Source organism: Ornithorhynchus anatinus, chromosome 2, assembly GCF_004115215.2.
Source record: "Ornithorhynchus anatinus isolate Pmale09 chromosome 2, mOrnAna1.pri.v4, whole genome shotgun sequence".
Lineage (NCBI taxonomy): Eukaryota > Metazoa > Chordata > Mammalia > Monotremata > Ornithorhynchidae > Ornithorhynchus > Ornithorhynchus anatinus.
This window is the reverse complement of record NC_041729.1, coordinates 122,023,197-122,048,204: the sequence shown is the minus strand read 5'-3', so window position 1 is coordinate 122,048,204 and position 25,008 is coordinate 122,023,197. Positions and strand designations below refer to the sequence as shown.

General features: G+C 40.5%; 1 non-coding gene across 1 annotated transcript; it reads left to right on the top strand.

Annotated features, from left to right (window-relative positions):
* The first annotated feature begins 19,602 nt into the window (after positions 1 to 19,602).
* On the top strand, positions 19,603 to 19,740 carry LOC114809632. The gene has a single exon (XR_003757408.1). It is a non-coding gene; the product is annotated as a small nucleolar RNA SNORA7 (small nucleolar RNA).
* The last annotated feature ends 5,268 nt before the right edge of the window (positions 19,741 to 25,008 follow it).

Below are 25,008 nucleotides of genomic sequence, written 5' to 3'. Positions count from 1 at the left end.
TTTACATCATTTACAGAAACTTAAGAAAAAAGGAAAGAACAATATGCTCTAAAATTTCTCAGTGGCCTTTCATTACCATGCTTAGCCTTATTTCAATTTTACTTGTTAAATAGGTGTCTGGTATTTGGAAAGGCTATATGTAAACATGTTTATCTCTGTAAAACAAACAAACAAACAAACAAATAAAAATCCCCTAGTTGTTGAAAATGTCATCACATTGGAACCAGAATAATGAGTTTGTTTGGGTTTATTTATATTTTCCATCCCCAAGATGCTACATCTCATTTCCAAAGCAGACCTGGAACACCACAGATAGCAGCAGCATACATTAAAACACAAGCCAAATGCCAGAGACAGGATTCAACACACTAGGGGGCTTATGTGTAAAGTCTGTTGTTTTTGAACAGAGTTAGTTTAGTCGTGAGTACTGATAAACTGAATTGCAGCTTGGGTTACTGTATTACACTGGCAGACAATGAAAGCATTGAACGACTTGCCCTTGGCCCAGTGACTTATCTGAAAAGGAAAATATTTGGTTTTATATAGCAATAGTTTTATATTATCTCTCTTATTCACCCTGCAAATTCAGTCCATCACAAAATCTGGTCAGTTCTACCTTCACAGGAGGTCTGAAATCTACCTCTTCCTCTCCATTCAAACTGCTGATACAAGCATATCCTAATTTAACTACTGCATCAGTTCTCACTGACCTCCCTACCTCTTGTCTCTTCTCTCTCCAGGCCATACTAAGCTCTGCTGCTGGATCATTTTTATAAAAAAAAAATCTATACAAAGAAGTCTGGCTTATTGGATACAGCACGGGCCTGGGAGTCATAAGGATCTGGGTTCTACCCTGGCTCCACCCCATGCCTGCTGTGTGACCTTGGACAAATCCCTTAACTTCTCTGTGGCTCAGTTACCTCATCTGTAAAATGGGTATAAATGAGTGTGAGCCCCATGTGGGACAGGGACTATGTCTAACCTGATTAACTTTTATCTAACCTAGTGCTTAGAACAATGTTTGGCAAATAGTAAGTGCTTAACAAGTACCATTATTATTATTATCTCCTCACTCTCAAAAAACTGAAATAGTTCCTCCTCTATCTCCACAACCAGTAGAAACTCTTTAGGCAGTCAATTAGCTATCCTTTCCTATTTTACCTCACTAATATCCTAATACAACCCAACCCACACAGTTCATTCTTCCATTGCCAACTAACTCACTGTACCTCTGCTCTCACTTGTCACACCATTGATCTCTTGCCCCTGCCTTCTCTCTGGCCTAGAACTCCATCCCACTTAATATCCAACAGACCACCACTCTCTCCTTCCCTAAAGTCCTACTAAAATCTTATCCCCTCCAAGAGGTTTTTCCCTGTCTTCCCTCACTTCCTGTCTGAGACCTTCTTGCCGCATCACTTGGGTCTGTACCCCTTAAGAATGTTGACATTTACCCTTCTATCACCCACACTAAAATTAGGAACAAAAGCACCTATAATCAATCAATGGTGTATATTGATTACTGTGTGCAGAGACGTGTATTTTAATTTAATATATCTTTATCCTTCTAGTTTGTAAGCTTCTTGTTGGCAGGAATCATGTCTACCTATTGTATAGTATTATACTCTCCTAAGTACTTAATAGAGGCTTTTGCATGCAGTAATGATCAAAAAGTACATATATTTATTCAATAGGTTAACTAGGTGGAATATGGAATCTTATTCTGATATTTGAAATTGCATCACTTTAAATGTGGAAAAACCTTAATGCCAGTGTTAGATTTTGAAATATTTTTGCAAATTATTTACAGAAATGTCCTTCTATAATTCCTTTCATTTGGGAATTTGAACTCTTTAATCATGGGTTCAGGTCTTATGAAATTTAATTTGACTTCCACTGAGACTATGATCAGTAGATTGCTTTAATCTTACTGGACCAATCACTTAATCTGTGGTAATTATTGAATGCTTACTGGTGTGCAGAACACTGTACTAACTACTTGGGAGAATACAATGGATTAAAATAGTATTCTTGACAATGCTTGAAATAGTACAAGACTTAGTATCATGTTTGGTAGAAATCCATACTTGACATACCCAGGTATTTAAAAAAAAATGAGTTTAACCACATCAATCTTTAAGGCCTTTCTTTTGGTTTAGGCTTCATCTCACACCATTAGACCACATATTTTCTTCTAATTCTTGTGAGATGCTGAAATAATTTTCATTTGCATACCCATATTCATCTATCTCATCTAGACCGTAAGCTCTTCATGGTCAGGGAACGGATCTACCAACCCTGTTACGTATTTTGCACTCTTCACATTGTAAGCATGCAATAAATATGATGGATTAATTCATTTTTCCTCCATAAGTGAGTCTTCTCCTTTAAATAAATCACAGGGTAACACAAAAAACATTTTCTCCCTGCGAGTAATGACTTAGTTGGTATCATTTGGTTTCATTTAGACTGTGTCCAACCTGATTTGCTTGTATCCACCCCAGCGCTTAGTACAGTGCCTGGCACATAGTAAATGTTTAACAAATACCATAATAATTATTATTAATAAGGAGAGGAGATGAAGGATTTTGAATTTAATTATGTAACTTTAATTTGGTAGAAATATCTGTGTTTGGCACAAATATCAAGGCAGTCCAACATTAAGTCTAATGGAGATTGAACACTTTTTATATCAATTCAACATTTTAGAACAAAGTATCACCAGATTTCTGTCTGAGAATCCTAATGTAAATGTCTGGACTGAGGGAGAGTATTTGAAATTTCATCCTATCCCCACTTGCCCTGTCATCTTGGATGGCCTCAAGGTAGTTTTTTTCTCCCAAAAAGCCAGATTGGAAAAAATAGATTGGATCAAATGTGAGACCACTAGCATTGGACTAAGATTCTCATTTAATGACTTTCTTGTCAATAAAATGGAATGAACAAAACCACTACCCACCCTACTAGTCAGGTTCCATGTCCAGTCCCCTGATCCTACACTTGTCAAATTTCAAGAAAGAAATATTAGTAGCAGAAGTTCTTTTCATTATCTCTTTAATCAGTTATTGCTTATCAACTCTAACCAATTTTACCTCCACTGCCCTAATATTCCTCCAATTTTCTATCGAATTCATTAAGTAACTTGTAAATAAGCTTATCTTTTAAAGCTCAACTTAGTGGTCAACTAGTTTCCTCCAATTTCTAGTCTTAATTGCTAGGTGTTTTTCCAATACGTACAATTTTTTTTGTGCTAATCTTTTCTGTACCATGTCCTAGGGGAAAAAAGCAGATATTTAAAGTTAAAAGAGAATAGTGAAATTAAATGAGAGCCAATTGTTTGCTTCTTTGTAATCAGGCCATGAAGTGACATTCAGCTATGACTCCACAACAGTTTGAGTGCATAATGGATTCATTTGCAATAGAGGCTTTTTTTTTCTCCAAGAAACCAAAATAATTGGGTTTATGTGTAATAAAACAAAGAGGTCTTAATTGAATTCATTGTTAATTGATTTTTTTAAGCTTGTCATAAAAAGTGAATAAAATTTTCTAATTGATTTCCTAGGGAGGCAATCTCTCAACTTGATCATGTCAATGCAGAGTTTCACTCCAAAATTAGCTGAGCAGAAGAGTGTAAAACCATTAAAAATGTTATTACTAGTTCAAACCAATGGTCCATCAAGACCAGTAATCTACCTCCAATAGTGGCAACAGGAGTGAAGTGGAGTCACCAGTGGCAACAGTCTAATCATTTTTTTCCTTGGTATTCAATTTATACTACCTGTATTACCAAGTTTTTCCCAATATCCTTAATTACCTGTATAGTAATCCATTATGGATTATTTTACCGATTATTCAAGTTTTTCATTACCTATCAAAATTTATGGCCTCTACAACCTTTCATAGTAACGAATCACATTGCTGATCATATACTGTGAACAATAATATGCTTAGAATAGTGTTCAGCACATAGTAAGTGCTTAATAAATACCATTATTATTATTATTATACCTTGAATAATAATTATGATATTTATTAAGCATTTCCTATGTGCCAGGCACTGCTCTAAGCTTGAAATTTGGTTGGGTGTTTCCTCGTTCTTGATCTTTTATTCCCATTTCATTGGTGAAGTGCTGTGGCCAAGAAGGAACCATTCCTTCATCTTCCCCCTTTCTCCGCATCCTGGCCTTGAATCCACAGTGGAGATCACAGATTAGGTGTGGGTATCTGATACCCAGTGACATAACCCAGGTTTTTACATATCAACTGATGTCTGCTTTCATCCCCCAGCAGCTACCACAACAGCCAGATGCAGTCTGTGGATCCCCCATTTCACCATGGGAAACATTCCATTCAACCTTGACCTGTTCCTGACCCAGTCACTGGTCCTCCTCACTATCAGTGAAACATGGTTCTCCTAAGGTCTCCCCTTCATTCTCTGTGGAGGGGGCCTCATCTTCACCCACTCACTCTATATCTCCATCTCCATCTGCAGCCCTGATCTCTCTCCCTCTCTGCAGCCTTACATTTCTTCCTGCCGTCAAGATATCTCTACTTTGATGTTTAAAACAGAACTACTTACCTTCTCGTCGAAGCTTGTCCTCTCCTTGACTTTCCAATCACTGTGGGCAACACCCCTATCCTTCTTGTCCTATAAGCCTGTAAACTTGACTTTATCCTTGACTCATCTCTCTAATTCAACCAATACATTCAATCTATCAAAAAACTCCTGTCATTTCAACCTTCACAACATTGCTAAAATCTGCCCTTTCCTCTCCATCCAAGATGCTACCATGTGAATCCAGGCATTTATTGTGCAATGCCTTGATTACTGTATCAGTCTCTTTGCTTGACCTCCCTGCCTCCTGTCTCTCCCCATTTGAATCTGTACTTCACTCTGCTCTCTGGATCATTTTTCTATAACAATGTTTCCCCACTCTTCAAGAGCCTTCTGTGATGGCCCACCCACCTCCACATCAAATAGAAATTCCTTACCGTCAGTTTTAAAGCACTCAGTCACCTTGCTCTCTTCTACCTCACCTCACTGCTCTTCTACTGCAACCCAGACCGCAGACTTCGGTCCTCTAATGCCAGCCTACTCGGTGTACTCCTATCTTGTCTATCTAGCCACTGACCTGTCACCCTTGTTCTGTCTCTGGCCTGGTACCCTGGTGTACCCTTTCTCTTCATACCCAACAATTACTCTCTTCACTTCACAGCCTTATTGAAGGCACATCTCCTCTAAAAGGGCTTCTGTTATTAAGCCCTCATTTCCCATTCTCTGCTGTATTATCCTGATTTGTTTCCCTTTTTCCCCAACTACCCCTTCCAGTCCCTCTCACTTATGTACAAGTCTGTAATTTATTTATATTATTGTCTGTCTCCCCCTCTTAGAGTTTAAACTTGTTGTGGGCAGGGAATGTGTCCGTCATTTTGTACTCTCCCCAGCATTTAGTAAGGTACTCTGCACACAGAAACTGTTCAATAAATATGATTGATATTTTGTGTGTTTGGGATGGCCTGCATTTACCTTGTTTTAAGGGCTGACAGTGAAATTCATCCAACTGTGTGGTGGTGTCTGAAAATGACATTTTAGCTATATCTCTGTTTTTCAGGTACTCTGTCCAAGCTAACTTTCAACATTTTTTTAAGAATCTTAAGTATGGTCTGTTTCTTCAAAAGTACCAAGTGAAGATAAGTTACAATGAGTAGAAGACAACTGTAGACTTACAGACTCCCATCTTGTACGCAGGGTTATGCATTTATAAAAGTTCCTTAGACATCAGGTTAGTCTGAAGCATGATGCCACAATGACACTACACTCTCGGTCTTACATTTATCCTGATTAATTCATTTACTCATTTGTTCAGTTAATAGTATGTACTGAATATGTATTTGCAGAGCATCATGCTAAATGCTTTGGGATATGCAAAAAGAGTAAAGGATATGATCCCTGGCCTAAAGTAGCTTGCATTCTAAAAGAGGAGACAAGCAGGGATCAGTGGGGCTTTCCCTGGGAGGAGACTGGTCAGCCAATGTCCCCATTCTGATAAGGGGAAGAAAAACTAAATTCACGAGAGTGTCATGCCCACTCAGGACATTCTCCTCCATAAGCCCTAATCCCCATGGTTTCCAGCTCTACAGCAGACAGGGAAGGAGGGCTCTGCGAAGGGCGGTGTCAGTGAAAGGGGTCAGAGAGCTCTCCCAGAGGAGTAGAAGCCAGACTCACTGTAATTTCCCACTTCCTAGCTCCATTCCCTCATCGCTAGGCCAGCGACTAAAGTAGTTTAAACCACTTAGATAATGGATAATGTGGAATGTGGTGAGTATAACTGTTAATGGAATCTACTTCATGGATGAAGGACAAATGATATAGATATATTAAGCATATTTTAAAAAATATCCCATCTTAGTGAACTATTTCTTGGAGGAGACCCAGGTTCTAGTCTGAGCTCCATCACATGTCCACTGTGTGACCTTAGGTAAGGAAATTAGTTTCTCTGTTCCTCAGTTCCCTCATCTTTAAAACGGGAATAAAGTATCTGTTCATCTGTCATCAACTTAGACTGTGCAGCCCTTGCTGGACAAGAACACTGCCTGATCTGATTTTGTTGTATCTTTTTCAGCGTTTAGATGTCTAAGTGGTTGGTAAGCACTATAATAACCATTATCATTATTATTATGGATCTTTCCCTATTCACACTGGAACTTGGATATACATCTTATTCTCATAGGGATGCTTTGGTGGGTTCGGAGACCTCCTTGTTTATAACTTCATTGTCCAGGAGCTTGACATTGAATCGTGCAGAATGTGATTTGGTAAGTAACAAATTATATGTTTGCCAGTCAGTTATATCCCCTTTTTTCCTGAATGAAGGATATGAACTCTTCCAGTCTCATATGTGAGCTTCTCTATTACCTTAAGTTGGTTTTCAGTCTATATACCTTCTCCAGCTCTACTTGTCTTATGCTGTCAAGTCATTTCTAACCCATAGTGATGCCATGGACATATCTCTCCTGGAATGCCCCATCTCCATCTGCAATCATCTGGTAGTACATCCATAGAGTTTTATTGGTTAAAATTCTAAGTGGTTTACCATTGCCTCCTTCCACGCAGTAAACTTGAATCTCTGCCCTCATCTCTCTCCCATGCCACTGCTGCCCAGCACAGTTGAGTTTTGACTTGTAGGACATTGCCTTCCACTTACTAGCCACTGCCCAAGCTAGGAATGGAATGGACATGTCTCTGCTTGACTCTCCCTCCCATAGTCGAGACTGGTAGAGTACTAGAAACTCTTCAGGTGCGACCCTGAAGCCCTAAGCGCTTAAACTCATTCAATAGTATTTATCGAGCACTTACTATGTACAGAGCACTGTACTAAGCACTTGGAATGTACAGTTCGGCAACAGATAGAGACAATCCCTGCCCAATTACAGGATCACAGTCTAAATATGCCATCATTATATTGTACTCTCCCAAGAGCTTATTGCAGTGCTCTGTACACATTAAGTACTCAATAAATACGAGTTAGTTGACTGATTAAGTAGGTTGGCTTGGGTTAAGTGTTTTGCGGTGCCCAAGGAGATGAGGAATAAGCTCTTTAAATGGGTTTTTTGAACCATTTCAAATTGATCCTATTTTTCCCCTGTAATTACTATTCCCTCCTTCCAAGATTGTGAAGGGCTGGGCCTGAATTAATGTATTTTTCCAAGTGCTTAGTAATGATATTAATTAATTATGTTATTTGTTAAGTGCTTACTATGTGCCTAGTGCTGTTCCGTGGCTCAGTGGAAAGAGCACGGGCTTTGGAGTCAGAGGTCATGGGTTCGAATGCCGGCTTATCCACTTATCAGCTGTGTGACTTTGGGCAAGTCACTTAACTTCTCGGTGCCTCAGTTACCTCATCTGTAAAATGGGGATGAAGACTGTGAGCCCCACGTGGGACAACCTGATTCCCCTGTGTCTACCCCAGTGCTTAGAACAGTGCTCGGCACATAGTAAGCGCTTAACAAATACCAACATTATTATTATTATTCTATGCCCTGGGATGGTTACAAGATAATCAGGTTATCCCAAGTGGGGCTCACAATATTAATCCCTATTTTACAGATGAGATAACTGAGGCACAGAGAAGTTAAATGGCTTGCCCAAGGTCAAACAGCAGACAACTGACAGAGCAGGGATTAGAACCCATGTCCTCTCACTTCCAGGTTTAGCAGAAAGAGCATAGTCAGAAGAAGTGGATTCTAATCCTGGCTCCGCAACTTGTTTGACATGTGACCTTTGCCAAGCCACTTAATGTCTGTTACCTCATCTTTAAAATGGGATTTAAGACTGAGATCCCCATGTGGGACAACCTAATTACCTTTTATCTACCCCAGTGCTTAGAACAGTATCTGACCAATTACAGGATCACAGTCTAAATATGCCATCATTATATTGTACTGTATATTAGTAAGCACATGCTAAGAGGCAAGGAGCTTTAGAACAGTACTAAAACTGTCCTTTAAGAATAAGAAACCTATATGCCTCTCTGAATGAGATAGATAAGTGTCTCCAATAAGTACTCTCTAGCAGACTCTCTTTAAGATGTGGACATTTCTAGAAGAGAACACAAGGGATGGTTTGATTTGAATGAGTGTGAATCAAGAAGATACACCTTTCAGAGCCTCAAAGAACACTGACTAAAGAGATGCTTATTTGAAGCCCTTATTGTAGATGACTCATGAAGCTAAAACTTATGCATGGAAAGTGGAGGGAGGCAAAGGCTGAAGGCCAAAAGCACACCAGGATTTCTGTGCCTCTCTAAAATTTGGGGTGAATTAAGACACCCGGGGAACTTGGTGCTTTTTCATTTTTAGATCTTCCCCAGACCTCCTCCTCCTACACTTGACCCCTTTTCCTCCTCTGTAGACATGCCCTGGTCAGGAAATAGGAAGGAACTGTCTATCAGCAAGAGAATGGGCAGGGCACAACATGGGACCAGGACAGCAGCCATGTCACCAAATATAGCATTTATCAACCTGGCTTTGTCCTTCTTCACTGTTTGAGTAGGGGATTCCCATGACTAGAAGAAACTCTGCTGGGTTAGAGGTGGACAGGAATATGTGGGACCAGCTGTCCCCTGAAAAGTTGGTTTAGAATGTGTGAGGGAGAGGAGGAGTCTTGCATGGCATACATATACAGTAATTACATTGGACATAGTCTTTGTTCCTTTTGGAACTCACAATCTAAGATCATAGTCTCTCCACCTGTGCCTCTGACTCTATCCATTCACACCTTATAAAAGCAATTGAGCCTGCACTTGTCTCTATGACTGCTATCTTAAACTCTTTTCTCTCTGATGCCTCCTTTGATCGACAGATTATTTCAAACATGCCTATGTCTTTTGATCCCATTGTCCCATCTCCCTTTTATCATTCCTGTCCAAATTACTCAAACAGGTTGTTTACCACTGTTTTGTGTCCCTTTCCTAATCTTCCAACTCCCTTCTGACCCTCTACAACCCAGTGCTTTCTTCCCGCACTTCACTGAAACCATGCTGTTCATGATCAATAATGACCTTCTTCTCACCAAATCTGATGAATGCCACTCTGTTCATTTTTCTTGAAAAGGTACACAGTAAGTATTCAATAAATATCATCAATTGATAGACTGATTAACTTCGGCTACCTGGAACATTATGGACCAACATCACCTCCTGGAAATACTATCTAATCTAAGTTTTTATATGACGTCTTCTCCTATGTTTTCTTCTCTGGATTATCCTTGTTCTCTTTCACCAGCTTTTTCTCTCTTTGCCCATTCCTCAAAACTTTAATGGTTGTCTATCCACTTCTGCAACAAATAGAAACTTCTTATCATAAGATTTAAGGCAATAAGTCAGCTCCCCCCACCTTGCCTTACTTTGTTGATCTTTTCTTCAGTCATTCATTCTATTATATTGTTGAGCACTTATCATCCTCAGAGCACTGTACTAAGCACTTGGGAAAATACAGACCAGCAATAAAGAGACAGTTCCTGTCTACAATGAGCTCATAGTCTAGAGGTGGGGGAAACAGACAGCAATATAAATAAAGAGACATCAGTATAAATAAAAATACAAATATATACACAAGTGCTGTAGGGGTCGGGGGGAAGAGCAAAAGGGGCAAGTCAGAGTGACACAGAAGGGAGTGGAAGATAAGAAAAGTGGGGCTTAGTCTGAGAAGGCCTCTTAGAGGAGATGTGCCTTCATTAAGACTTTGAAGACAGAGAGAGTAATTATCTTGGGGATTTGAAGAGAGAGAGCATTCCAGGCCAAAGGTAGGATGTGGGCCAGGGGTTGCTGGCAAGATAGGCAAGATCAAGGCACAATAAGAAGGTTAGCCCCAGATGAGCGAAGTTTGCAGGCTGGGTTGTAGAAGGAAAGAAGTGAGGTGAGGTAGAAGAAAGTGAGCCTGCCTGCCTTCATATCAACACAGGCTTCTGCTTACCCCTAAGCATTTGCTGCTTCACTTTCAAGGACCCAAGGACGCACATTTTTCAGCGATTTAAGCATAGAACCACCAGCCTAAGCAGTTATTACTGTTGGCAACCTCATCTATGGCTTTGTCCCCACTATGTCCCCTCAATCCCCTCCCTGCAATCAGCCCATCCCTGTCCTCTTTTCCCTCCAACTCATTCCTCTCCATCCAGTCCTTCTCCACTCCTTGCATTGTCCACGTCCAACTCCCCTCACCCATTCCTATTATCTCCCTTCCCTCATGCCTGGCCCATCAGCTCACTCTCATCCAACCCCTCTCCACCGCTCAAGCCATCCCCTCCCCCTGAACCTTTCCCCTCCCCCGAACCTTTCCCACAGTCTCAGTCAAGTGTGGCCTGTGTAATCCAAGTTCTATTATTAGAAAGCTTTCCTTCATCGTTTACTTGTTATTGACCCAATCACTTCTTCTCTTCATCATCACTGAAACCTGACCCTCCCCAAATGACACTATACCACCCTTGCTGCTCTCTCTAGGGGGAGCCACATCTTCCTCCACTCCACCAGACAGCACCATCATCCTTGCTGTCCCACAAGTCCATAAATTCATTCGACAGTATTTATTGAGCACTTACTTAGCACTTGGAATGTACAAATCAGCAACAGATAGAGACAGTCCCTGCCCATTGACAGGCTTACAGTATAATTGGGGGAGACAGTCAGACAAAAATAATAACAATAAATAGAATCAAGGGGATGTACACCTCATTAACAAAATAAATAGGGTAATAAAAATATATACAATTGAGCCAACAAGCACAGTGCTGAGGGGAGGGGAAAGGAGGGGAGAGGAGCAGAGGGAAAGGGGGGAAACGAGGGCTTAGCAGAGGGGAGGTGAAGGGGGGGTAGAGGGGGAGCAGAGGGAGCAGAGAGAAAAGGGGTAGCTCAGTCTGGGAAGGCCTCTTAGAGGAGGTGAGCTCTTAGTAGGGCTTTGAAGAGGGGAAGAGAGTTTTGCGGAGGTGAGGAGGGAGGGCATTCCAGGACTCCGGGAGGACATGGCCCAGGGCTCGACGGCGGGATAGGCGAGAACGGGGGATGGTGAGGTGGTGGGTGGCAGGAGCGGAGAGTGCGGGGTGGGCAGTTGGAAGAGAGAAGGGAGAAGAGGTAGGAGGGGGCAAGGTGATGGAGAGGCTTGAAGCCTAGAATGAGAAGTTTTTGTTTCATGTGGAGGTTGATAGGCAACCACTGGAGGTTTTTAAGAAGGGGAGTGACATGCCCAGAGCATTTCTGCAGGAAGATGAGCTGGGCAGCGGAACGAAGAATAGACTGGAGCGGGGAGAGACAGGAGGACGAGAGATCAGAGAGAAGGCTGACACAATAATCCAGCTGGGACATTATGAGAGCCTGTAACAGTAAGATAGCTGTTTGGGTGGAGAGGAAAGGGTGGATCTTGGTGATATTATAAAGGTGAGACCGGCAGGTTTTGGTGATGGATTGGATGTGTGGGGTGAACGAGAGATCTGAGTCAAAGATGACACCGATGTCGCGGGCTTGAAAGACGGGAAGGATGGTCATATCATCAACAGTGATACGGAAGTCAGGAAGAGAGCAGGGTTTGGACGGGAAGATGAGGAGCTCAGTTTTGGACATGTTGAGTTTTAGGTGGCAGGCAGACATCCAGGTAGAGACGTCTTGGAGGCAGGAGGAGATACGAGCCTGAAGGGAAGAGGAGAGGACGGGGCAGAGATGTAGATCTGTGTGTCATCTGCATAGAGATGATAGTTGAAGCCGTGAGACCGAATGAGCTCACCAAGGGAGTGAGTGTAGATGGAGAACAGAAGAGGGCCAAGTACTGACCCTTGAGGAATCCCAACAGTTAGAGGATAGGAGGGGGAGAAGGAGCCCGTGAAGGAGACCGAGAATGAATGGCCAGAGAGATAAGAGGAGAACCAGGAGAGGACGGAGTCCTTGAAGCCAAGGTGAGATAAGGTGTGGAGGAAAAGGGGATGGTCAGCAGTGTCAAAGGCAGCTGAGAGGTCAAGGAGGATTAGGATAGAGTAGGAGCCATTGGATTTGGCAAGAAGGAGGTCATGGGTGATCTTAGAGAGAGCAGTCTCAGTAGAGTGGAGGGGATGGAAGCCAGATTGGAGGGTGTTGAGGAGAGAATGGAAGTTAAGGAATTCTAGGCAGCAATTGTAGACGACTTGTTCTAGGAGCTTGGAAAGGAAGGGTAGTTGGGAGATAGGGCAATAACTGGAAGGGGAAGTGGGGTCCAGAGAGGGTTTTTTAGGATGGGGGAGACATGGGCATGTTTGAAGGCAGAGGGGAAGAAGCCATTGGAGAGTGAGTGGTTAAAGATAGAACATAAGGAGGGGAGGAGCGAAGGGGCGATGGTTTTTGCAAGGTGAGCGGGAATGGGGTCCGAGGCACAGGTGGAAGGGGTGGCACTTGCGAGGAGGGAGGAGATCTCCTCTGAGGGTACTGCAGGGAAGGATGGTAAAGTAGGGGAGAGGGTTGTCGGGGGGGGAGGCAGAAGGGTGAGGGGTGACTTCGGGGAGTTCAGACCTGATTGTGAGAATTTTCATGATGAAGTAGGTGGCCAGATGGTTGGGGGTGAGGAATGGGGAAGGGGGAAGAACGGGGGCCTGAGGAGAGAATTAAAGGTCCGGAACAATTGGCGGGGGTGACGGGCATGGGTGTCAATGAGGGAAGAAAAGAAGTTTTGCCTGGTGGAAGAGAGGGCAGGGTTAAGGCAGGAAATGATAAATTTGAAATGGATAAGGTCAGCTTGGTGCTTGGACCTTCGCCAGAAACGCTCAGCAGCTTGAGCATAGGAATGTAGGAGGTGGACAGAGGCAGTGACCCAGGGCTGTGGGTTAGTGAAGCGAGAGCGGCAGAGGGAAAGTGGGGTGAGAGAGTTGAGATGAGTAGACAGGGTGGAGCTGAGAGCAGTAACCTGATAATCGAGAGTGGGAAAAGAGGGCAGCGGGGAAAGGTGGGGAGAGATGCTTTTGGAGAGATGGATGGGACCAAGAGAGCGGAGTTCTTTTGGGGGGTAGTAGTACAGATTTGCAGGGGGAGAGAGAGTGAGAGAGGAGGCAGGTGAGAAGGTTATGGTCTGAGAGAGGGATTTCAGAGTTGGTGAGGGAGGAGATAGTAGAGCAGTAGATGACGAGATTGATCTGCTGTTATCCTTGACTTGTCTTTCTCATCAACCCGCATATTCAATCTGACACCAAATCCTGCTCGTTCAACCTTCATGGCATCCTTAAAATCCAGCTTTTCCCCTCCATCTGATCTGTTACCATGTTAATCTAAGCACTTAATAATGTTGGTATTTGTTAAGCGCTTACTATGTGCCGAGCACTGTTCTAAGCGCTGGGGTAGACACAGGGGAATCAGGTTGTCCCACGTGGGGCTCACAGTCTTAATCCCCATTTTACAGATGAGGGAACTGAGGCACCGAGAAGTTAAGTGACTTGCCCAAAGTCACACAGCTGGCAAGTGGCAGAGCTGGGGTTTGAACCCATGACCTCTGACTCCAAAGCCCGTGCTCTTTCCAGTGAGCCACGCTGCTTCTCTCCTGACCTGATTGATTCATTAGCTTCCTTGCTGACCTGTCTCTATCTCCCTGCCCCCTGTACCTCCAGTCAATTCTTTACTCTGCTGCCTGGATGGATCATTTTCTATAAAACTATTCAGCCCATGTTTCTCCACTCTTCAAGAACCACCAGGGGTGGCCCATCCACCTCCACAAACAGAAACACTTTGTCATATGATTTAAAGTACTCAATTGCCTTGCTCCCTCCTACCTTACATCACTGTTTTCTTACTACATATGGCATAGGGGAAGCAGCATGGCATAGGGGAAGCAGCACGGCGTGGTGGATAGAACATGGGCCTGGGCCTCAGAAGGTCATGGGTTCCAATCCTGGCTCCCCAATTTGTCTGCTGTGTAACCTTGGGCAAGTCCCTTCACTTCTCTGGGCCTCAATTTCCTCATCTGTAAAATTGGGATTGAGACTGTGAACCCTATGAGGTACAGGAACTGTGTCCAACCCGATTTATTTGTAGCCAAACCAGCACTTAGTACAATGCCTGGCATATAGTAAGTGCTTAATAAATACCATAATTATTATTATTATTACTACAATCCAGTCCACACACTTTGCTCATCTAAGGCCACATAATATTTGTGCTTGGATCTCATTTATCATGCTGCCAACCTCTAGCCAAGATCCTGCCTCTGACTTGGAATGGCTTCCCTCTTCGTACTTGACCAACGATCCCTCTCTTCACCTTCAAAATCTTATTAAAAGCATATCTCCTCCAAGACGCCTTTCCTGACTAAGACCTTGTTTCCAGTTCTCCTACTCTTCTATGTCACCATTGTATTTGTATCTGCACCCTGTACTCACCCCTTCCTCAGACCCAGAGCACTTATAAATATATCTGTAATTTACTGATTCATATTAAAGTCTGTTTTCCCCTCTAGATTGTAAACTTATTGTGGAAGGAATGTGTCTACCAACTCTATTATATTGTACTCTCCCAAATGCTTGGAACAGACATCTGCACACAGTAAACCAGCCCCAAATAAATAAGATTGATTCATTGATTGATTGAATGAGATAAATGAGTCACAGAGAATGCCAAGTTACAGGCTTGTGAGGTAGTCAATCATTGGAGCGAACTCCTAGAAAACTGGGGATGGCTGCCTGGTTGGGCTATTCTAGAGCTGGATGTCATTTCCCTGACCTGATCATCAGAAGATGCCCATTAGATTGGTATGCAGGGATTCTCTGACCACTCAACTCTTATTTTGCCTAGAAAGTAAGGCTGGGAACTATAGTTGATGAGTATGGCGAAGGAAGAGAGAGATGTAATTTTAATAAGGCTTTGAAGGTGGGAAGAATGAGGATTTGTTGTTTATAAAGAAAGGGGTGGGAGGTGCACTCGAGAGGGAGGATATGAGCAAGTCATCAGTGGAGAGATAGATGAAATCAAGGTTTCACTGAGTAGGTTAGCATTGGAGGAGTGAAACATTTTGGGTGGGTTATAAAAGTAAGTCAGGGAGGTAAGATATTAGGGTGAAACCTAACTGAGTGCTTTAAAGCTAAATGGTTAGGAGATTCTGTTTGATGTGGAGGTGGATGGGCCACCATTGGAATTTTTTTGAGGAGTGGGGAGACATGAACTGAATTCATTTCAGAAAAATGATTCAAGCAGTCTTATTCATTGAGAGCTAACTGTGTGCAGAGCACTATACTAAGCGCTTGGGATAGTAGAGACAATATAACAGACAAATTGCCTATTCACAATTATCTTACAGTCTAAACAATGAACTATGGACTTGAGTAGGGAGAGACAGAGATAGGGAGGCCAACTAGGGCTGATGCAGTAGCCGTTCAATCAATCAATCAAATTTATTGAATGCTTACTGTGCTCAGAGCACTGTACTAAGCAGTTGTGAGAATACAGAAGAAGAATTGGTAGACACACTCCCTGCCCACAATGAAATTACCATCTAGAAGACAGATATGAGAAGTGCTTAAGATCAGCATAGTAGGAGCATGGATGGAGGGTGAATTTTAGCAGTGTTATGAAGTTCATAGGATTTGGTGAAGGTAGTAAGTCAAGGAAAATGCCGATATTAAGAAGCTTGTGATGCATGGAAGAAAATGGGGTTGTCTACAGTGAAGGGAAAGACAGGAGGACAGAGTTTAGGTGGGAAAATGGGGAGTTCTGTATTGAGCTTTTAAGGTTGAGGTGTAGGCAGGACATCAAAATAGAGAAACCCTCAAGGCAGGAAGAAATACGAGACTGCAGAAGAGAGAGGTAAGGTCTGGAGAAATAGTTTTGGCAATCATCAGTGTTAGAGATAGTAAAGTGAAGCTGTGGGAGTGAATGAGTTTTCCAAGGTAGTGAGTGTAGAAGGAGAATAGAAGATCTAGAACTCACCCTTGAGGGACTTCCACCGTTAGAGCATGGGAAGTGGAAGAGAAGTGTTTAAAAGAGACATAGAAGTTCACAGCATTAGGAGGGGAGAACAAAGAAAGGAGAAAGTTGTTTAAACTCAAGGTTAGATCATGTTTCCAGGAGATTCAAAGGAAATAGTAGTCAAGAAATACACCAAAAATTAATGTTAGCAAGAATTGTTATGAAGAGCCTGGAAAACATCAATTCACATGCTTCAAACCTGGACTAGCAACACAAAAATGCATCACAGGTTGGGATCCATAATTATTGTCCCAATTCACAGTGTTAAAGTAAATGAAAGCATAACATCACAACATTAAGTGAGAACTTACACTATCTATTATAAATATTTGCAGGAGACTTCAAAAGTGGAGGCTACTGACTAACATAGTAGTTTTTTTTAACATTAAGCAATATTTTTTCCAGTTTATATTGAACTCCATTGATCATCATTCTCTTGTGTTTGTAAATACAGTGTTACATGCTAACTCCTTCTGAATACTTTTCAACACTTTTGAGCTTTTATCTCTACCAAGGATTTCAATTATTTTAATAAATTCACCTGTTTTCTTTAAAATTGATCAGGAAAATGTTTTATGCCCAACTTTTAGTTAATGGTAGAGAGATAATTAACTTCATCATTTATTTTCACTTCTGGCAGTAATGCTTTGAATTGCTGAGATTTCAAATAATGGCTGTATCCAGGTTGGATGTACCATGGTACATGGGGTGGTTGTAACCTGAACACACCAGTATAAATTCCTTATTTTTAATGCTAAACCCATTGAAATTACAGTAAAATGAAATTATAAAATGAAATTTTCAGAATAGAGAGGTCACAATAAAAGACTAAAGCAATATGTAATGCCATAAAGGTCCTGCACACATACATCTAGTCATGCTTCATGTAATATCCTCTCAATTATGTTTATTAAAAAAAATCTGCTTTACATTACATTATGATGATGATGTTGGTATTTGTTAAGCGCTTACTATGTGCCGAGCACTGTTCTAAGCGCTGGGGTAGACACAGGGGAATCAGGTTGTCCCACGTGGGGCTCACAGTCTTAATCCCCATTTTACAAATGAGGGAACTGAGGCACCGAGAAGTTAAGTGACTTGCCCAAAGTCACACAGCTGACAAGTGGCCGAGCCGGGATTCGAACCCATGACCTCTGACTCCAAAGCCCGTGCTCTTTCCACTGAGCCACGCTGCTTCTCTAAGACCTGTGCTTGGAGAAGATGTAATTAGATGTAATTTTTATGGATGTTGGGGAGAAAAGTCTGCAGTGCAGAATACAAATAATAGGAAATAAGGAATCTAAAATATAACAGACTGTTATTAATGATGTTCTACTCCTTGAGGATTGGATTCTTCTATAATGAATCCGAAATATGAAGAAAAGTTCTTTAGCACATGACATATCAACTAATTTAAAATGTCGCAATTGACAAACGCAAAATGTCATAATATCATCAATATTTCTATAGTTAATAGAAATGTAAAAACATTGACAAAGATGTTTATTATTATGGTGATAATGATTAATGTTTCAGCTGCTGCAGCAAGGGTCTGAAAAATCCTGCCAGCTAAGCTGAGATGGATCTTTCATCCTTATGTAGAGCATGCTAGCATTAAATTGGAAACAATTAATTGAAAACTCTCAAAGGCACAGAAAGTAAATTAAAAATATGATGCATTCATCTTTTAGAGAATTCCTCTTGCATCATTAATTTCTTAAAAATTAGATAAAATGATTAGAAAAATGAAATTAAAAGTTGCCTAAAATTAAGAAAATGTGCAACGATTCTATTTGATTAAAATGAGAAACATCACAAATCAAATAAATGTATTCAACAAGCAACCTGGTGTCACTGGATATTGTCTGTAGAAGATGGTTATTTTTTCCAGATGTAACCTTAATCTCTAGCACTCAATGCTTACCTTCTCTAAATTTATAAGTCACAATTGCTTGTTAATCTCTTTTGACAAAAATTATGATATTTATTAGGTGCTTAGGAGTGCCAAACACTGTTCTGGGTCTTGAGGTAGATAGAAAATGTATCAAAATCGAAACAGTCCATGTGTTACTTGGCGCTCAAAGTTTAAGAGTAAGGAAAAATAGGTATTTCATCCCTATTTTTTAGATGAAGTCCAGAGAAAGTGATTGCCTAAGGACAAAATGCAGGCAAGTAACAGAGCTGGGACAAGAACCAGGTCTTATTAGTCCCTGTCCTGGGCTTTTCCAGTCACTATGTTGTATTCCTACTGATAGTTAAATAGCCACATATTCACTATATAATACCTATCAAGGCCATTAAGCACTCCTTTAATGGTATTTTTCAAGTGCATATTATCTGCTAGGCACTGTACTATGTGCTGGGTAGATACAAGGTCAGTTTGGACATAATCCCTGTCCCACATTGGGCTCACAGTTTTAATTGCCATTTAACAAACAGGATAACAGGCAGAGAGAAGTGAAATGACTTGCCCAAAGTCACAAAGACAAGAAGCGGAGCTGGGATTAGAACCCAAGTCCTTTTGACTGTCAGTTATGTGTTCTATCCACTAGGCCATGCTGCTTCTCACTTCGATATTCATTTCATCCCCACAGCACTTATGTACCTATCCTTATAGTCTGACATTTCCTTATCTGTAATTTATTTTAATATCCATATATCCCACTGGATTATATGTTCTTCTAAGGCAGGGATTGTGTCTACTAAATGCTCTCAAGTGCTTAGAACAGTTACTTTGTACACTCAACAGAAATACTATTAACTGATTGAGAATATGGTGCTATATTTTCTTTTAAAGCCACAAGGCTACTTGAATATTATTGGCTTTTTTTTAGCTTTTTTTTGTAAAGGCCGTATCTTTTTCATGGTTTCAATATAAAAATACCCTTGAGTTGGGTGGTTCTTAGCTCTCTAGAATGCTAACATTAAATTCACTGTGTTACTATGCAGGGGTGGATACTCCATTCTTAAGACTTCTTAAGAATTACATGCCTCCATATAGTATCTTCCATTTGGGGCTTTAAAAGTGTTCCAGAAAACAACCATTTAATCTATCAGAAATCTATCTGTAATCATCCCAAGTTAATTTAGCCAAGAATTCATTTTCATTCATTGCATGTTTTTACTACTCTAGCATAGGACTCACCTCTCAGGGTCATACCTGGGGAGTTTCCAGTACTCTACCAGTCTTGACTATGGGAGGGGGAGTTAAGCAGAGACCTACCCATTCCATTCCTAGCTTGGGAAGTGGCTAGCGAGTGGAAGGCAACCTGCTACAAGTCAAGACTCCTGTGTGCTGGGCAGCGGTGGCTTGGGAGAGAGTTGAGGGCAGAGACACAAGTTTACTGCATGGAAAAAGGCAGTGCTAAACCACTTACGTATTTTACCAAGAAACTATTGTATATGGAAGTGGGGCATTCTGGGAGAGATATGTCCATGACATTCCTGTGGATCAGACACAACAGCATAAGACAGTAAGAAGTATAGGACTAGAAGTTAAAGGACCTGGGTTCTAATCCCTGCTCCACAGTTTGCCTCCTGTTTGACTGTGGTCAAGTGACAACTTCTCTTGGCTAAAGTTCCCTTAAATAAAATAGGGATTAAAAACTTGTTTTCTCTTCCCCTTAGACTGTGAGCTCTACAAGTGACAGGGACTGTTTCTGATCAGATTTTCTTCTATGTACCTCTGTGCTTAGTGCAGTGCTTTGCACAGAGTATTTCCTTTTGATTATCATTATTATCATTAACATAAGTAATGCCACTTGACTATCTCGACTTTCTTATTTTGCCCATTCTTATAGCTTACACTTTCCCCTTTTGATGGACAAATTAAAGCTTCCTCTCATTTTCTTTGCATGCCCTCTGGGCCTCTTTCGCACTCCCAGAGACTTCCTTCCTTCCCAGTACTCTTAACATACCTCCAGTTTTAAGTTTAAAAACTATTAAGCATTCACTATATGCTAAGTACTGTTATACATTCTGGGATAGATATAAGACAGAAACCTCAGACAGGATCCAGTCACAAAGAAACTTATGATCATAGTTTTGGGGGACATCAGAACTAGGAGCTAATAAGAAACATCCAACCCTGGCAAACCCAGAAATTAAGAGAAAACATGGGAAAAGAATCTATGGAGAATGGTCCTTCAGAGCTTGCCAGCCGCAAATCCTTGATTTTATGCATTTGAGACACCTCTCTGCTGGCTTGCAAGCATTTAATACAGTGCTCTTCACACAGTAATTAGTTGGTTTGCTCTGTTTTTCCATATATTTCATATTAAATTATATAGTCAATTATTCAGTTAGCCATTTCTTTCTGACATACTCTTGTGATTGCCTCTTATACCTTTGACCTTCTTTCTCCTTCCAATATTTATAAATCCTTTTTGTCTCTATCTCCCCCATTAGATTGTAAGCTTCTTGATGGAAGGGGTCAGGCATCTTGTTTCTGTTACCCTGCCAAGGGTTTAAAACAGTCCTGTGCATTAAGTAGGTGCTGTATATATATCTTGAATAATTGATTGATCGCTTGATGGAACAACAGTAGAACTGGACCAGAGGTGATGATTGTAAGATGTTCCCTGAAATAATCGTGAAGCACTTTTGGGAGCACTGTGGATACCTCTAAGGATTTGTGATCACCAGGGAACCCATGTTTTACTTACTATTATTGAGTATTTAGTATTATTAAGTGTTCTTTACTAAGTATTAAGTTTTGAGTATTAGCATGGCCTAGTGGAAAGATCACAAGCTTGGGAGTCCAAAGGACCTGTTTTCTAATCCCAGTTCTGCCACTTGTCTGCTGAGTTGACCTTGGGCAAGTTACTTAATTCCTCTGTGCCTCAGTTCCCTTGTATTTCAAATGGGGATTAAGACTGTGAGACCTCTGTGGGACAGGGATTGTGTCCAGTATGATTATCCTGTATCTACCCTAGCACTTAGAACAATTCTGGATATATAGTAAGTTCTTAGCAAATACCATAATAATAATAATTTTATAAGCACTCAGTAAATATTATTGATTGAAAATGTGATGATCTTTGGAAAATGAATCTTGATGGGAAATTTAAGGATACAGGTTGAATGGGGAAGAAGCTAAGGGTAGATAAGGTGAAAAATGTAGGCCAACATGAAAAGGTTGACCTTAAGAAAAATGTAATCAGAGCTAAAATTATGAAATGAAATTAATGGGAACATGCTTCTGTAATGATAATCAGTTCTAAAAGTAAAATGCCAAGAGCAAATGAACTCTTAAGCAAAGGAATCCATTAAAGGAGGTGAAGAAATGAAGGAAAAAATCAACAAAGTGTGAAATAGCACTAACAAAATAATGAGTTAACTATGCAAAAATAGAAGTGGTGAGAGAGCTACTTAATTATTGTTGGCCAAAGTAGGTCAATTAAAAAAGGATATGATAACTGATCATGGCAAGCAAGGATTCAGGGGGATAAAAGTACTTTTAAGAAAGTACTTTTAGGACAGATGAAGTGGTTTCCGGGAGTGAGATAGGCTAAAAAATAACACCAGCTTTTCTACAACTGAACGCTGTGGCTTGGAAAAGAACATTTAAGACAGCATGAATGGATACTGAGAGTGAAGTAATATTTGCATGGCCCATGTGTTTTTTGTATATATTTTAACAGACAAGGTTAGTAACTGTTACTTCCCTCTCTATTATATACACTATTATCAATTGTATTATGATACAATTGATACACTATTATCAATTGTATTATGATAATAACATATTGTTTAATTAAGAGGAAAACAAGGCTCACTTATTGTTATTATTATTACATTAATCAATATTATTTTTACTGCTATATTTGTTAATCACTTACTATGTGTCAAGCACTGTTGTACCCTAGGGGATAAATACGAATATACAATCTAAGAGAGAGAAGAGGTACTTAATCCCCCTTTTACAGATGAGGAAACTGAAGCACACAGAGATTAAGAGACATGCTCAAAGTCACACAGACAAATGAAGGAGCTAGAGTTAGAATCCAGATTCTCTGACTCTCAGGCCTATGTTCTTCCATTAGGCCATGGTGCTTCTCCTGGGTAAAGAGACTTATGTTTTAAAGCACTTTTTAAACTCAATTTACAGAGTTCTGTGGCTGAAATGTTTTTCTTTGTGGATGAGGATTTTCGTTTAAGGATAAACAGATCAAGAAAACCTTTCAACTTCACTCATGTGGAGAGTACCATAACTAGCCATTCATTATAGTAAAGTGCTCTGCATGTAGTAAGCGGTCAATAAATATGATTGAATAATAATTATGGTATTTGCTAAGTGCTTACTATGTGCAAAGCACTAGTATTACCATAATTAAAAGACCCTGCCCTCGAGCAGTTTATATTTTAAACAATATTCTACGCAGTATAACACAGGATAACTAGAACTCATTCAAACTCTGAAAAGTTTTCCCAAATTCTCTTACCTAGACTCTCAAGGTTTGGACAATATCTTCTTAGAATGTCATCCAAGGAATCTAAATTTTCCTCAATATTTGACTGCATCTAGAATATATCAAGAAAACCAAACATAAGAAAGCGAAAAAAAGAAGGGAATTTGAATTTGTTTTCAGGATGACATATAGTGGCTCAATGATGAACAATACTTAATAATGGAATTCCCACAATTTATCTGGGCAGAAACTTGCTGAATGATGCAAAGGCTGACAAAGAACTATAATGAGCCCAGTATTTCACTTGGGAGACTGACATAAAACTTCCCAGAATTAAATTATGTACCTTCTTCTATGGCTGCAAGAAATTCCCAGATACCAAATTCTATTTCCCCAATTGTTTCAATTGTTTCATCATCATATATGTCACATAATTAATAATATCAATAGCAAGGCAAATTTGTGCAGTACTAGAATCTGGTCAGTCCACCATCATGTGTACCGAGTGGGATATATGAAGTTGAAAGATGCCCACAAGAGTCCCTAATATCTGCTGAATGGTGAGCTGAATCATATTTAAGAGGGAGAGACAAATATAATGAATCAAAACCTCAGACAACAGGACAGAGCTCCTAATTTTCCCACCCAATCCCTGTTCTCCCCTTGGTGTTCTCGTCACTATAGTCAGCACCACAATCTTCCCGTGTCTCATAAACCCATAAACTTGGCATTATCCTTGCTTTACTTTCTCATTCAGTGCACATATTCACTCTGTCACCAAATCCTGTCGGTTCAACCTTCACAATATTTCTAAAATCCACCCTTTGTTCTCAATCCAAACTGCTACTATGTTAATCAAAGCACTTATTCTATCCCACCTTGAATACTGCAGCAGCCTCCTTGATGACCTCCCTATGTTCTATCTCTCCTCAATCCATACTTCAATCTGCTGCCCAGATCATTTTTCTACAAAATTTTTGAGTTCACATTTCCCCACTCCTCAAGAACTTCCAGTGGTTGCCCATACACTTCCATTTCAAATAGAAACATCTTACCTTCAGCTTTAAAGCAGTCAATCATCTTGTCCCCTCCTATCTTACTTCCCTGATTTACTATTAGAACCCAGCCTGTATAGATTTCACTCCTCTAACACCAACCTCTCGCTACACTGCAGTCTCATGTATCTTGATGACCACCTCTCTCATCAATGCTATCTCTGGCCTAGAAAGCCCTTCCTATTGGATTAACATATCTGGAATGTCCTCCCTCTTCATATCTGATGATCATTCTCCCCACCTTCAAAGCCTTATTGAAAGGACATTTCCTGCAAGAGACCTTCCTCAAATTAAGCCCTGATTTCCTCTTCTCCCACTTCCTTCTGCCATCACCCTTGCACTTGGATTTGCACCCTTTATTCACCTTTTTCTCACCCCACAGCATCTCTTTATACATTTCTAATTCATTTATATTATATTAGTGTTTGTGCCTCCTCTAAACTGTAAACTGTGGGCAGGGAACGTATCAACCAACTGTTACATTTTACTCTCCAACATGCTTTGAAAAGTGCTCTGCACACAGTAAGCACTCAGTACATATGATTGATTGAAACATGTCAGAAATAAGACTTATTTGCAGGAGACTCTTTGAGAAAATTGGGAAACAGAGACTTTAATTAAAATGATACCAGGCATTGATGGAAGTAGATAAAAAGCACAACAAGAGGAGATTTTTGCTTGCACGGAAAGTGGAAGTGATTTCTCTTCACTGGATTGTTTTTCAGCCACATATGTGCAAATGGTTAAAAATCTCATTATCAGTAGCGCCTTCTTAGAAAGAAAAAAAGATGATAGACAGTTAGCACTCTGTGTTTAAAGTTTAGCAAGAGAAAAATTCAACAGTTCTGACAGCAAAACTGCAGATAGTTAAAAAGCACATCTATATTAATAGGCAGGTTTGAGCTCATTTTGATGCTAATACAACAGTAAATCTCAGTGTCATGAGTAGTTCAATTTAATGTTAATAGTCAAACTCATTAATGGGTAATATGACTTTTAAAATCTGGATGTGAAAATGTGAAGGAGAGCATTGTCACTATTGATTGTAATGCACATTTATGGACCAAATACCCATTTTGACTA